Here is a 16,953-nt window from a genome sequence, read left to right on the forward strand (position 1 = left end):
GCTTCGGTAATGATCACGACCACAAGGCGGGGCAGAGGAGGGAGCGGAAGACCGAGGATCAAGAGGAGGTCGCTCTCTTGGTTCCGGGACCCTGGACACTGGAGGTAGACCGAGCAGAGTTCTCCAGAGAACACCGCCGGCCGGCGCTATACCTTTGCCAGACCCTGCAACCTACCCCTTCATTTGTAAGTTACCCCATAAAATAAACCTCCCTTTTAACTACGTGGAGTGGCCTTAATAATTTAACCAATATCTGCATTTTGACTGATTGTGGTTTTCTGTTGTGGACTGTAGCTAGTTTTTCCCTCTGGGTCCCACCAAGCCCCGGCAGTCCTGTAGTCCACTTATAAAATAAACATATAGATGCTTGTATTATTTAAACTGTTCAGCCATTAGCTCAGGCCTACCATTATCTAGCTCTTACTCTTATACTCAGCCTATTTCCGTTAATCTATATGTCACCATGTATGCCGTGGCTTTACCTGTTGCGTATACATGATGCTCCCTGGAAGGCAGGTTGGTGTCTCCTCCTCTCCTCCTTCCTGTTCTCTCAATTCTCCTCTCTGCTAGTCCCGCCTATACTTCCTGCCTGGCTACTGGTCAGTGTTTTATTTATCAATCAATCATCTACAGCAGTGGCCTCTGTCTGTTGCAAAGGTAAGTTTCCTTAATGTGGGGTGAGAATTACACTTATTTGTGTGTATAAGGACAGATATTTTAGAACATAATGGGGGATTCTGCTGGTTTAGTAAATGGGTTGTAGATTTTCCTCCAAGATCTATGACTTTATTAGTCCTGGATAGTCCTTGGCTAAGTTTTCAGTACCAGACATGATTTTCCTCTTATTGAGTGAGTCTTAAGTCAAGACCAAGTAGAGAGCTATTAGTTACCACCAAGGTATGTGTACCACTACTGCATCCTTTAGGTTATTGTGGCATGCTTGTCACTGTTGTAGTTCATAGGCATCATAGCTGTGTAAAACTTGATTGCTTCCTTCCTTTGGAAGCTTACATGTTGTCTTCAGCTACAATGAAAGCTAGTCTTCAGGGAAGAAGCATTCAGGCCAGTTCCAGCTCAGGGCCCTCTTGGTCCTGTACCATAATTTCTTCAGCATTAGGAATTTACCTTCCAACTATGGGTGACAACCAAGAGCAAAAGCAATAGCCTGCATGTTTTAGGAGTACTTTGGACAATCTTGCCCAACAATCCAAAAGAAGAATTCTCATGCCACCAGGGCCTCTTTGGTAATGAACAATAAACTTCATTTCATTTATGTCTGCCTCCGCATCTCTGTCTTCCTGCCTCAGGAATGAGAAGCTTTGGGGAAAGGAATTAAACTTTCTAATGCTCATTCTCTCATCTCTAAAATGTTGCAAAGATGTAGGAGATGACATGAAGGATAGACCTGACGTAGAGGTGGCTTGAACGTGAGTTAGGGATCTTGACAAGAAGCAGAGGGGCTGGAGAGAGACAACTGAAGGAATAAGAGTACTTGGTCTTGTATAAGACTCAGGTTCCCATGAACCCACATGGTGGTTCGCTATGACCCACAACTCAAGTTCCAGAGGATCTGCCATCTTCTTCTGACTTCTGTGGGTACCAGGTATGCACTTCTACTTACATACAATCAGACAAACACTTGTACACATAAAAAATATTTTTTAAAAGGAAAGAAACATAGAAACCATTAAGCAATGTTCTTAGTCTTTCATGGTTCTTTAGGAGAGAGGTGTGAGTCACTCATACGTGTACAGTGACAAAATTTTTTAGTACACCATGTATGAATCAACTTAAAGTGTCAGTTTTGAAAGAAAAGCTTAAATACTTTTAAAAACTTAACACCACAATAATAATGAGCAACACTCAATCTCTTTTGATAGTTCATAAACTACTTCGATATCTTGTATAGTCTGGCAATCATCAAGATTATAGATGTCCATTGTATAGCCAAAAAGTAGTGGTTAACAAGGTATTTTGGTGAGTAAGAAATCCAGAAGAGAGATTATCTGTATTCAGCCTAAATGTGGCTTGTAAGTATTATCAACTAGTGTTTAGATCAAAAGGTTTCCACTAAGCCGTAAGTACTTTTGGATCACATTTGGACTGTGCATCTTAAGTTGATGAAATTAAGAAGTCTGATCTACTCCACAGCAAACATTTCTGTGTTTTAGATTTGTCACATTTTTTCTTACTTCAAGTATTAAATATACAACTTTGCATGGCAGTGGTGGTGCACACCTTTAATCCCAGCACTCGGGAGGCAGAGGCAGGCAGATCTCTGTGAGTTCGAGGCCAGCCTGGTCTACAAAGCTAGTTTCAGGACAGCCAGGGTGGTAACACAGAGAAACCCTTTCTCAAAAAAACCAAATAAATAAAAATAAATAAATAAATAAAAGTAAAAAACCTTTAAATTTTCAATTGATCCCAGAATTTGAAACTTACATAAAATATCACAGGACTTTCCCTTCAAAATGCCCAAAAGCCATAAAAGAAAACCATACTGATATTTGACAAATTACGTTTCACTTAAAAACAGCACCACCCAGCTAGCTCGCTCACTATACCAATATTGGTTTCAAGAAATTTCCCTCTCTCAAATGAAGTGCACCTTCATACATAAAAATGTGTGTTCTCAGAGGATGTTGGAAAGGTTCTGAAGGCAATTACAAAAAAGGGATCATTTTAAAAAGGGTTTTAAATAAATGTACTATTGCAGTGTGACTGTGGGCTCCTGGAGGACGGTGATGAAGTGAGAGACTCACAGGAGGATGAATCCTGATGGGTTTCTTTTTATAAAGCAGTCGTCTCAGGTATGCCTTCTGTTGAGCCTTCCTGATTCTGTCAGACAGGAATATTTTCATCATTTCTTCCTCAGGGAGAATGCAAGACACAGACCGGGGAGAAGCTTAGCGAGTATGGGAAAGCCACTTACATATACCTCAGAATGAGGAAGCAAGAAAATCAGAAGAGAGAAACAGAATGTAAGTCCTGAACGGCAAAAATAAGATGGGGCAGTTACTATGTTTCAATTTGTGTTAGGTATTTCTTCGAATGCTCTTCTTGGTGATAATTGTCACTGAGCATTTACCACAGACCAATCACCATGCTTGTTACTTGGCATGTGATAGCTCATATAAGCATCTAAGCAAGACACCATTGCTAGTGCCTTCCAGAGGAGCTGGAGGAGAAACCTGTAAGTGGCCCAGACAGCGTTCAGATTCCCGTTTCTACGACTTGGAAGTTGTGATATGTCCGTATCATGAAACAAACAGAAACCAGCACCTCAAGAGATTTTTTTTTTCAGCGAGTCAGCAAGTGCAGACACATCTAAGATACTTTCTCAGAGAATGTGGACCAGATGTCACTCTGGGCCCATATCATAGGATTCCTGGGGATTCCATCCCATGTTTTATTATGGCTTTGGACTCCCTCTTGAGAGCTCCAAGCACACGCCTAGGAAAAAGGGAAGCACCAACTCAGTGCCCAGTCAATGAGAGTGACACCAGATAACCACAGTGGCCCTAGAGTGCTGTTTTATTTGATTAGCTTCCCTGCTAATACTGAAAAAAAAAAAAAAAAAAAAAAAAACTTTCTGCTTAAATTTCTGGATCATGACTATTTCCCCCAGGACCTTAATGCTGCCTGTGTCATGATAGGTCACCACTGGGAATTAACTGCATACTGAGAAACTTCTCTACAGATTATGGTTTTTAGGTTGATTTATTTTAAGTTAGCATACAAAAGAATGGGCTTCGTTATGGCATTTCCATATACACCTCTGTCTTAGTTAAGGTTTCTAATTATAGCACCCCATCCATAACTATCTATTCTATTTCCCCTTCCTAGAGAGCTCTGTCCTTCCTCCAGCCCTTTACTGTATACTTAACCTCAGTGGTTCTATGGGTTGTAGCTTGTTTATCTTTGACTTAACAGCCAACATCTGCATATAAGGGAATTCACACCGTATTTGTCTTTCTGGATCTGGGTCACCTTGCCCAGGATGATTTTTTCAGTTCCATCCATTTACTGGTGAATTTCATGATTTCACTTTTTAATGGTAGAATGCTATTTCATTATGTAAATGTACCACATTTTCTTTATCCATTCATCTGTTGAGACATGACATCTAGTTTTTTGTTTGTTTGTTTTTGTTTTTCCCCCCAGTTTTCTGGCTATTGTGAATAGAAAAGCAATGGCCATAGCTGAGCAAGTGTCTCTGTAGTAGGATTAAGCATCGGGTATATGTCCAAGAACAGTACAGCTGGATCTTGAGGTGGCTCAATGTCCATCTTCCTAAGGAACCATCACATTCATTTCCATATTGCTGTATGAGTTTGCAGTCTGAACAGCAATAGATGGGTGATGAATGACTATTTGAATTCTCTTTCGCCAACCATAGAAACTAAGCCCTCAATAAGTGAATTCATGTCTAACCATTACACCCCCATCTTAACGCCAAGTGAGGAATTCCAACTGAGCATGTGCAGCTGTGAGCTACTACACAGAGGCAGAATGCACACTTCAATTCTTGCTCTTTATCAAAGCATTGTGCTGTTCATTCTGTCAGTTGATCTGGATATAACACACACACACACACACACACACACACTATTGGGGTTCCTACAAAAGATGTGTTAGAGTGTACCTCCTCCACCACCTCTTTCTCCTCTCCTGCTTCCATCCCTTTTAAATCTCCACCCTTCAGCTCTGTTTCTAGTTCTCTAGGGAGGCAATCCAGGGTATATCCCATAGGAATCCAGTTTCCAATTAGTCTTTTTGCTCCATGAAAACCCTATCACTGATTCCTCAGATTTTAATACCTAGACAGATGTATGTGCTCTATTAAGGGAGAAGTGCTGTGGAACGTGGTGCGCTGCATGCCAAGATAATCTCCTATTCCATAGACACCGGTACTCAGTCAGTCTTGGTTGACTAGGCAATTCCCATGTAGCTTTTGCTTAATGTCTGAGTAATTAGAGGGAGAAGGACTTTGGTCTATCTTTCTCCTTTTGTGACTTCCTCCTTTTGCACTTTATTTGAGATTATGAGTGAGTGTGATTTCAGATGAGAAACATTTAACAGTGAGTCAGGGAGATGAAATTTCACTGAGACGCAGAACACAGGAAGAGAAAATGTGTGAAAACTCACATTGCCTGGGTTGTCTTGGTAGCTCGTAAAGCAGAGAAAGGAAATTCCCTCACAGTGGGTTTTAATAAAATTGGCAAGCTGGGATGTGGGGCTGTGTGAGAACACTGGTGAGGAATACAAAGATGGAAGGCAAGTGTAGGACTCATAAGGAAGGTCTTTCTTATCTTGGTCATATTTCCCCCTGCACCTAATTTATTCTCCAGATGAATTCCCAGATGCGAACTGTTTTCCTATGAATCTGCAATAATAAATTTAAGAGGGTAGGAATACATCTTCCAATATAAGAAGTAAATCAAATACCAGGCAGTATAATGCCTTGGCATTGGAGATTTCTATGAAGAATATGTACTTATCTATGTATAAACTAAAGAGTACATGGGGATCCAGATTCCCTGAGGAGATAAAGTGAGGCAGGGTCATTACTTAATGAAGAGACCCATTATGCAATTACATAAAAGTCACACTTTAAGAGATTTACAAGTATTTGATTTTCATACAACTTCTCCAGACTTTTTAAGCCTGACATGTATAGCATGACCACCATATGATGGCCACAGAACTCCTATTTCCTTATTCCTCATTTTATCAGTGGGCTATCACTTTCTTATTTGTTTTGTTATTTATGTTCTGTTTCCACCTACCACTGTTGTCTTGTTATTAACAATGTAGCTCAATGGTAGAGTGTCTTCCTAAAATTTCCAAGGCCTTGAGTTTAATCTCCTGCGTGCGTGTGTGTGTGTGTGTGTGTGTGTGTGTGTGTGTGTGTCATGAACACTTAGAACCATTTGTGGTACCCATTAGGACTCTGTAATTTGTTTACTGAATAACAAATGACCTTGAGAGGCTGGCAGAGTTGAAGTTACATGAATAAACCACAGGAGTCACAGCTGGCAGCCAGTCTGGAGATCCTTCATCTCACTGCTACAACAGCTCTGGTTTGCTTAGTTATCATGGTTAGTGCGCAAGAGGTGATGTGACCCCCAGAGGAGACTGCTGAAGACCAGTAACCAGGACATTGAATGCCCCTATGTGCCAGCATTCACATTGGGAATTCCAGGAAATGTTAGGGGACATAGCTGCTGTAACCCTTACCTTTGAGAAATATATGATAAGGTCCCTTCCCAAATTAAGGCCATGGCAGATTCCAGAGTGAGGGTCCAGTAACTTCAGCCTCTATGGAGTGTTTTGGATTTCTGTAGCCGCCGGGTCAGAAAAGGTACACCAGAGAACCCTGCTAGAGATCCAGGCTGGCTGACCACTACACCGCTTCCTTCTCTGTCTGCTTCCTTCTCTTCCAGGGGAGATCACGGCTTACGCACAAAGTGTGGACAAAATGCCTATTTTGTCTCAAAATATCTATTAAGAGAGGGGAGAAAATAACCTAAATCCTGTGCCCCGGCTTGCACTTGGTTGTGGTGGGGTGGGAGGGGGCAGGCGACCCCTGCTGTTCTCAGAGGGGTGGGTCCCTCCTAGGGCGCTGCTCGCTGCTCGCTGCTCTGCTGGTATTAACCACTTCACTGTTTTGTCCCGATCTCGTTATCTGTTCTTGTTAAAATCTTTATTATTCATGGATGCAGGAGAAAAAAATCCCATCATTAACCCATCATAAATATTCATAACACTTTGCAATTGTATGCATTTCATTTAGCCACTTGGCAAAACTTCTCTGAAGTACTCAGGTTTTAAGGAAATCTGGCTAATGAGACTAGAGCCCAGGAAATGCAGGGTGGCCTTTCTACTCAGTGTTATTTTATTTTAACCTGAAAACAAATGCAAAATATAAATAATAATTAAAAGAGATAAGCAGGGGAGGCGCTTACTGGCAGAGAAGAGCCGCATATCCCCTGGCTTTGTCTTGACTGTGTTCTTGTGTCTAGAGGAAGATAAACACAAACTCTGTACTTACGAGAGAGGGATTCTGAGTTTGCGCTACTAATGGGTTTATCCAGAGGCCTACAGAGGCAAGATAAATCCTCTGCTTTGGTAAACAGGGACCTTTCTTCTCGTGGTCTGTACAATTACTGACGTCAGGTTGAGGCTGAGATAAGAGTAGCCCTTTTTGGGACTTATTATACCAGGCAGCCATCCCAATTTTAGTGTCTGAGAAAGTATTATATCCATCTCACTCTTCTTCTTCTTCTTCTAATCCATTTTATCTGAACTATCAATATGGAGAGCTTTGTATGGAAGGAAAAGAAAACCCAGGAAATTTCTACTGCAACCAGATGGAATTAGAATAATGTACTTCCCCACCGCCATCCCCTCCCAATGGGGGAGAGCTTTTGTCCCATGAATTCTTGCCTTGAAATTTCTTTCCTGCCTTTCAGCTGAAATGAGTCTTACCACCAAAAAGGAGCGTTTAAATGGTGTGAGAAGAAAATATGTATACCAGCAGACGTTGCCCCTTGCCCGCGCTTGTTTAGGATCCCTCCATACCACTACTGACGACGTTTATGCTCCATAATGAGTTGCTTTTCCGGCATATAACGGCTAACAGGTGCCAGGGAACATTGGGAGCATTTGAAACCCTCAGCAAGTTCCACTTCCCCTGAGGGTTTTCGGCAATGTAGAGACAAGCTACCACCAATGCAAGTATTAGACAGGCTGGTGGCATACATCACTTCGTTAGGAAATGGCACATGTTAATAGGGAGCACACCAGATTCCCAAGCAGACGACCAATTAAGGAAAGTCCTCTGTGGTCCGGTCCTGTGGAATTAGACCAAGTTCTTCCAACTATTGATCCTTGAGCTCATTTGCAGTAGTGTTTGCAATCCGTTCTCATTGTTTGTTGGACCATCTCGAAGACTCTAATTAGAGTCTTTGGTAAGTTGTCCCTCTGCTAACTGATACAGGTTACCATCCGGGAGAAGGGACTCTTCCCACTATTTATTTTATATTAGACCCCATAGAAAAGATCTGTACCTTCAAGAAAATTAAGTGTGCTGTTTTATAGGATTCATTGTGTCAATTTATATGTGACCTTTAAAATAGCACACATTTCTTCAGTGTGTTATATATTAAAATTCAAAACCAGGTCCTAAATTCTAGTAATATTAATTACTCCCACTGTGCCTCCCTTCACTACGCTATCTTCAAAACCTTCTTAGCCCATCATATTTGCTTAGTAAAGTATTTTGCTTGCAAGGAACTACAATTCACTCAGTGTCACTCAGGTAATGAGGGCTTATTTTAAGGGTGCCTATGCTGTTAATGGAGCCAGAATCTCACGAAATCCTCCAAGCAGAAGGCATACAGTGGCCTGGTGGTGAATCCACTGCCACGAGATCATGACTCTGAGTTTAAGGACGTGGTTCTGAGCAACCGACGAGCTGGAGCAAGGCTTTGCCAGAGAAATTGTACCTGGAATCATGATGCAGACCTGCTCTGTTTTCACTCCTTCATATGTCTCCTGACTCACTCTACTCATATTACCTCTTAAGAGGGGCATAGCATGGTCCCAAATAGTTACTCATAAGAAGAGAGACATTTCTGTCCTCATCAGAACACAATGGAGGCTGCTGACCTCTGTTACTGCTTGCCTTTCTGTCGGGTGCCCATTCTCTGTCCAGTCAACTAGCCCGTGGATGAAATGATCAGCATATTACATAGCTTCCAACAGCTTCATTATACTTCCCCAAGTGGACCAGATGGCAAACTTTCTAGCTCATGTGAACAAACTCAACTTAGACCTTTTCCTGGGTAAGGCCAGCCTCCTATGAAAATGTCCACTGTGCTTAGCATCAGTGGTGGGGTATTGTAAGTGCTCCTTCAATTATGTGATATTTATGTTCCTTTTCGCTGTGGGTTGTTTTGGGTGAAGTGACATTGATTGACGTTTACATACAGTTTGATATCACTTACTTGTCAATAGAGGAATTCTTGAGGATTCTGGGTTCTAAGACATACATAGTAGGTCTCATTTCTCTTTTCCCCTTTCTAGATTTTTCTTTTTATTAAAACAAAACAAAACAAACAAACAAAAAAACAACTATCTGGGCATGATGGCACATGCCCTTAATCCCAGCACTCAGGAGGCAGAAGCAGGTGGATCTCTGTGAGTTAGAGGCCAGCCTGCTGTACAAAGTGAGATCCAGGACAGCGAGTTCCAGGACAGCCAAGGCTACATAAAGAAACCTTGTCTTGAAAAACAAAAAACAAAACAAACAAACAAACCAAAATAACAGCTAAATGTTATAGCAAAGTCAGCAGTCCAATATATGATACAATATAAAAGCTAAACTTCATTTTAAGATGAGGAACTGCTGTGACCTCCCTCTCCAAGTCTTTCTAACATACCGGAGTTGCTTTCCTTGGGAGGAAGGAATAAAACCCTACAGCTTCCACAGGGACAAGCTGTTGACGAGATGAGTTTGCTTTCTGGTTTTTCACGCTTTTTTCAGTATGGGAAGCTACACACCTCCCTTCAAACTCCTCCTCCTATACTGTGTACTTCTCAAGGTCTGGAGCAGGTAACACAGATGCCGGGGAGGAGAGAGGTGGAAACAGGCATGGTTGGCATCCCTTGGTCCCCTCAGAGGGATCACAGGCACACTGCATGACTATGCTTCAGTCTCCCTGGTGGATTTTTCCAGCAGAATTGACTATCTACAAATAACCAAGGCACCAACATTCTGGGACCACAGACATGATTCTAGAAGTACAAACATGTAACACCAAGTACAAGTTTGTGCTGCATAGAGACCTGTGCCAGCATGAACTGTCACCCATCCCTTAAGCCCCACTTTTATTTGTTCCTGCTTGTCTGCCCATGTAATATGAAGACAGAGTAGCTTAGATAGAAGCCCAGAAAACACTACAGTGATTGGAAACTCAACTTTTGCTTTTGTAAATCCCCCATAAAAAGATGTGTGTTAGCCAGGGGTGGTGACACACGCTTTAATCCCAGCACTCAGGGGCAGAGGCAGACGGATCTCTGTGAGTTAGAGTCCAGCCTGGTCTACAGAATAAGTTCCAGGACAGCCAGGGCTACATAGAGAAATCCTATCTCAAAAAACCAAAAACCAAAACCAAAAAAGAAAGAAAGAAAGAAGAGAAGGAAGGAAGGAAGGAAGGAAGGAAGGAAGGAAGGAAGGAAGGAAGGAAGGAAAAAAAGAAAAGTGTATCAATTCTTTCCTGGTAAGTCTTTTCCGTGTTTTTTTATTAAGTTTGGGACACCGCCTCTAGAATATTGTGTTTATATAACTAGCTGTCATTGTGTTAGTTACCTTTGCTTACTTCTTGTCTGTCTTCTCCTTCTTCATCTCATTCTACAGGGTGTGTTTGTCAATAGCTGGAGAGCCTACTTTTCTCTTTCCATGGTGCTGTCAGAATTGGGCCAGAGAAGTATGGCATGTGTGTCTGCTTTGAATAACTTAGCAAAGGAGGCTGGTGTTCCCAGTAGACGGAGGACGTAATAAGTCTTGTGGGCAGGATCGATGATAAAAGGAAGAGAGAGAGAGAGGCAGCAAGGGGGCTGGGGGTGGGGTAGACTAAGATGAGGACAGCCAAACAGATTCCAGCTAAAACTGGTTCAGTTTGCTAATGAATGCACTTGCTAGTACTGAATTCCTGATACTCTCTTCACCTTTCAAGTCAAGTTAGAAAAAAATTGATCCCATGCCAGTTACAAGGGGCAGAGCTGTCACCTATCAGGGAGATTAACTTGCTTTGTTGAATACTGACAGGGACTAAGGAAGGGCAGAAACCACTCAGAATGGAGGCTCCACTCTAATTCACGGTAACCTCAAAATCAGAACCAGAAGTGAACCAAGGGCGCACAATGTATGCCAGCTCCAAGTCCAGACTAATGGAACCCTGAAGAATGAATATATAAGGAATTCCTTTAAAGAAGAATTTTGGTCATCTCTGAAGAAACTTTATGTGCAAACTGGTTAGACTTTTGAAGGTATGGGCTCTAGTCCTTCAGCCTCAGAGTCACACACTTCCATGCCGAGCCAACTACACCAGTCAAAAGAGGTTAATTCTAATAATGGCCTTGGAACATTGGGTCACTCTCTGGGTAGGGAATAAGCATAATTGAAGGAAAGACACCAAAGGTCCCTAATGCTAAGTGATGCTTCTGCCCGAGCAGATGGTTTCCCTGTGCAGCTGAGCTCTGGGAAGTCTCTACAGTGTGGTCAGATACGTGAATATTGTTGTGCTTGGCTGGCCGTCCCCCAGCATGATTTCTTTTAACTGCCACATTTTTGCCCTATGGCTCTAGATGTTATCAGACTGATTTCAAATATGTCCAACATGATTCCCAGTGTCTTTTCAAATGCCACATTGCTCAGAACAGACAATGCCTCGGAAAAAAAAAAAAAGAGCTGCTATGAATACATAAAACTAGAGAATGTAAAAAAGTCTGAGTGTGTTTATGTGAAGTGATGGGGCGGTGGGGGGGGGGCAAACACCGGAGAGAAGTGACAATATGGAGTATAGTTGGTTTTCCCTTTTCCTCAGGTTGGCACCTATGAATTCAACCAACCATTGTTTGGAAATGCATCTGTACTAACAATGCAGATTTTTTGCTTGTCATTATTCCCACACAGCACAAGAACTATTTACAGAGCACTTACATTGTGTTAGCTATTGTAAGGAGTATAGATATGATTTACAGTATGCAGGAGGATGCCTGCGGTTTCATAAAAACACTACAGTGTTTTATATACAGCTCTTGCACATGCTGATATTGATTGCTACATGAGTCTTGAATTCTGTCTAGATACCTAGGATTAATTAAACGTTTCCCAACTTTTAAAGATAAATTTGAATACATCCTAAGGGCATGTGATGACTTGAGAAATTAGAGAAGAAAGTTATATTGAAGAGTAAACTTCTGTGGTAAAACCACTGACTCACAAATAAAAAGTATTTGGAAAGCTGCCCAGTCCCTTACTCCTGATTGCTTTGGAAATTTCCTTTAAAAAGGGGTAAACATGTCATTTGCTTTTCTTTCAGCCCTGGCTTTTAAGTTCTTAGCAATGGGGAGTAACAGACTAAAACCCAAATCCTAGGTGAAGTTGCCTGTCCTTCTTTCCCAGAGCTACCTGGGTAAAGCAGTTTGCTGGGCTCTGTTCCCCTAGGGAGGGGAGATGACAATCCACCCTTTCCAGTTAATTCTTCCAAGCTTGCTGGAAAGAGCCATTGGTTTATATTTTATTCTTCATGCCTTTGAGATCTTGGGATGAAATACTCTCTATAAACCACAAAACCTATTACTATTTTAAGTACCTGCATCTTCCAGAAGGGACACGCTGGCTCCCTGCAGGAGAAATAAATGGGAGTTGGCTTTCGGGCTGGCACACTGTCTTTAGCAAAAAAGAAAGACACAGATTGTCCTGTTCTCTCTGCTGTAGAAAATGTGTCTCGATCTAGTAAAGCAGAACACATATTTCAGAGGAGGTACTTGTCACACGCTGCTACTCAAATCACAGGGCCTTTCCCAGCACAGGGGTATGGAAGGGGTCAAAAGAAAAAAAAAAGGCAAGCTTTGAACACACACACACACACACACACACACACACACACACACACAGAGTGATGATAAAATTCACTTTCAGGAATGTGTGTGGAAATAAACTTGTTCTTTCTCTTGTTTTAGGGTGTTGTTTCATGGGTGTAAGGCAAAGAAAATGGTGGTGGGTAAGGTAGCCACATTTCAAACCCACATACGTGTAGTCTGAGGAAGCACCTGGTACTTGTGAACAAAACAGCAGGCAAAAATATTTTGTTCTATTTTCCCATTGTCACATCTCTTTGAGATGTTTTTCCCCTGTCCCTTTCTTTGTGTTCTTGACAGGATTGACAAGCATCCGTGTGTTACCAAGTAACATGAAGTTCTTGCTTGAATAATCACGATGGAAATCCAGGGTATTTCAAAGCGTATTATTGACTCAGAGAACCACCCACTAGATTGAATTCTTCTGATTAACATTGATTGACAGCATCCTTGAGGTGGTGTTTTTACACCAAATGGTCGGTCAGGTCTGCTGATGCCCCTGCTTTAGCTCTGGCACCAGTGTCTTTGTCTCAGAGCTGTTATGATGTGGGCTGTGGTTAGGAAGAGTTCTCTCATTGATGATACAAAAAAACCCTCCTGTTCAACTCAAGAGCAACCAATCCAAACCAAACCAAATAAAACAAAACCATGACAACAAAAAAACGATAGCCCTCAGCAAATGACAAGAAGAGAAACTAGCAAGGATTGCTTTTCTCTTTCCTTTTCTTTATTTTCCTCTCTATTATTCACCAGCTTTCAGCTTTAGTACTAATAGTGCTGTCATTGGCCGCAATATGGCAGAGCTCATGGCACGCTTAGAATGAACAGGGGGATACTTTATATAAGCAATGAAATCATGCTTCCCTCTCAGTGTGTGCAGAGGCCACTGGAAAGAGTGCAATGACCTGTGATGAAGGTAACAAATGACTCCTTATGTTGGGGCAGGTTGAACATGAGGCCACTATTATTGTTTCTTCTCCTTGGTCCTAAGGATTGAGTCCAGAAATGCCACATGAAAGGGGGAACCCCCAGAACCTGCATTCTGCTTGGAAGCAGGAAGGAGAGTGAAGGCTTACCTGGAAATACCATTTGCACAGTGAACCCAGGATTTGTAACTAGGTACTAAGTTTTTCATGAGTCTGGCTTGACAAATCATTTCTTCTGCATACTAACTAAACATTTGGTAAAGCCTTTGATGGTTTCCTGTGCAATGCAATTCCCTGTCTTTTTCTTCATCTTCTTTTTTAAATCTGAGGCATTTCCTTATTGTCTGTATTTTAAGCAAAGGACAGAAGTAATACAGCATCACCACTCAGAGTCAAGCATTAATAGCTCCATCTTAAAAATAGGCATATGCATGTATTAGCCCCGGAACAACTCAATAAAATGGAATGTATCACACTAAAAACTGACAGACAATACTGGTCTGATTAGTTATTTATGATTTTTGGAATATCTCTTTTCCAAAGGGAAAACATAATGCTTTCCACAGCAGTTTTACCGTTCTTTCTTAAAGGATTGTGATATTATTAGCTGAACATGAAACTAAGCTTTGCAAAAAAAAAAAAAAAAAAAAAAAAAACTCTAAGAAGCTGTTTTGCAAACAGTTCCCATGAAACTGTTGTGATCAATGAACAATTACTCAGAAATACTTGAATTTTTATAGCACCTATATTTACTATTTATTCCTAGGAGAGCTGAGATTCTAATACGTATGTGTTTTATGCACAAAACACATGGCAGCCTAGATACTAAATGTCCCCTGCGATTCTTTATTTTCAGCACCTGGGATGACCACAAATTCCAAATGTGTTGTTGCCAAAACTAAGTGAGGTTCCTGGGACACTGTTCAATGGCCCATTATATCTGGTCCAGCTTGCTTTGCCATTAGTGTGGCTAGCTGTCTCCGCTGAGAACTGTCTCCTCATCTGAAGCTCACAGCTACGATCAGATTGCCCATCAGTCTTTACCCTATGCTTAGCTCCCTTAACCATCCATGTGTGTGTGCTTGTGCACCATGTTTGTGTGCATGCCATGTGAGTGTAGCCTCTACCTTCACTGAGAATCTGGACTATTTAATGGAGACATAGCTCTGGATTCAGGAGGAGCTGTAAGATTTATACAAAGTGGAATCTGAAACTGTCATCTCTTTCACTGCCCCTATATCCTCAGGAGAAGAAATTACCAGTTCTGTAGACCAACATATTCAAAATGCATTTCAAAACACTCATATTGTCTTGGGCTCTCTCATGTTCACAGGCAGCTTTATGGCAACCATGAAAAGCCTCCTCATAACCTCATCTCTCTTAAAGCCTACAGTGGCTTTTCACTTACCAAGTTTTCAATTTGGTAACACACTTCTAATCTCATTTTGACTATTGTTTAGATGATTTCCTTAGTTTTCTAATCTTAAAATTCCCAACTTTCCTCACCCATTCAACAAACAAAACAAAATAAAAACAAAAATCCATCTACCTATTTGTGCATGGTATAAAGACCTGAATTTACACTCCTACCTATTATTGGTAAATTTCCATGTAAAGTCGGCCTCACGTTGTAAAGTTTGAAAGTCCAGACTGTGAAGATTGTTCCGCACAGCACAGACTGAAAACAATGTCATGATTGCTTCAATGCTTCAGAGGATGATGGTGAAAATGGCAATGATAATGTGATGCTGTTCTGGTTAGAAATGTCACATACGTAGTCCAGTTCATCTTGTTATAAACAATGTGTGTGGTTTTTCATTGTATAATACTATCACTCTTTGTCAGAAAAAAAAGTTATACTAAATTATTAGTGTTTAGTCCCCTGCCAAATAATTATGGTAAGAAGGTCTCTGTGGGCATAATGTGAATATCAGATCATTAAAGCCAAGTTAGGAAGCACATGAGGTATCTATTATGTCACGTATTTGCTGGTTTTCACGCTACAGATGGAGTTGTGTAACTGCCTTTTTATCAATGTATTCCTCAATGACAAAAACACTTATCACTCAGCTGCAAAATGGGTGTTCCATTGCCCAATGGGTAAAAAAAGTCAAAGGACAGCGACAAGTCACTTCTAAAATGTCTTCACATTCAGACAAGTAGTCCTAGAGATACCATGCCATTTGCCATGGTCACACCATGTAAGTTAATTCTTCCTTGATGATGAGAATCGAGGTTTGGGCTGTACCGAAAGGATTTCTTCTACTGCTTCTTCTAAAGTGGAAGATGGCTGCTAGGAAATGCTTATTTGGCCTTTCTCTTGGCGGGATAGAAAAATATGAGTAATAAAAAATAGAATGTGTATACTCCTGATGTACCTACATCATGGAGGGTGCAAGGCTTGTCATATTGCCTGTTTTAAGGCTCAAATACAGACAAGGCCAGAACTGCATCATTTTCTCACCAGAAGAAATGTGCCTCATTTTACCCTGCCTTCTTGGATCTTCCCATACCTTCTCTTACATTCGTCATATTATCTTTTCTGTCCATAACGATATTTTTAAAAATCAGTAGAGTAAGTACAATTAGTCCCTAAAATAAAGGCGTCATTCAAGGAAGAAAGGAGAAGGAGGGATCCAATTAAAAGGATGAAAATCTTTCATTTTTATTTAGGTATACTTGTAAGGACACGTGTATATACAAATACAGATCGTATGGATTTGCGTGTGTGTGTTTTAAATTTTTTTTTTTTTTTTACATTTTCTTTTACGTTTATATAATGTCAGCATTTCAAAACAGCACTTGATGAAAGTGCAAAGGACTGCGAAGCAGGGAGTACAAGCACAGGGCCACATGGAGCTGGACTTCACACCCAGACGCACAGACAATGAGTGGCTTCAATGGGGGTGTCAAGAGGAAGCATGGAAACGGACTCTGACTCATTCGTAACCTCCAACATGCCAGCATCTATTACACTGTACAAACAATGGGAGCGAGTCCATTGTAGGGAGATTTGCCTCACATCCGAGCAGCTCTGGGGCAAATGCATGGGAAAAAACTCAGTGATGCTAAACCAGAGACAGACCTGCCCATTCACGGCTCTGGGGGCCGGCGGTGGGGGGGGGGGGTGGAGGGGAAAGAAAGTGGGAGGAAGGCAAGGGGAAAAAGAGAAAGCAGGGGCAGGCAAAAGGGGGTGTTTGTGGAGGCGGTTTTCCAAAGAAAAGCTGGTCACCACAGCTCTGAGAGCAATGAATGGAAAAGGAGGAGTTTAAAACTGTTTTCCTAAGTTTGTGAAACTAATAAAAATGGCTGCAGCCGTTGCTAAGGCACAGGAGAAAAACAGAGTCCCTGAAAGCCCACAGGTACTGCGACTCTT

This window comes from Onychomys torridus, chromosome 23 (assembly GCF_903995425.1).
Source record: "Onychomys torridus chromosome 23, mOncTor1.1, whole genome shotgun sequence".
NCBI classification, from domain to species: Eukaryota; Metazoa; Chordata; class Mammalia; order Rodentia; family Cricetidae; genus Onychomys; species Onychomys torridus.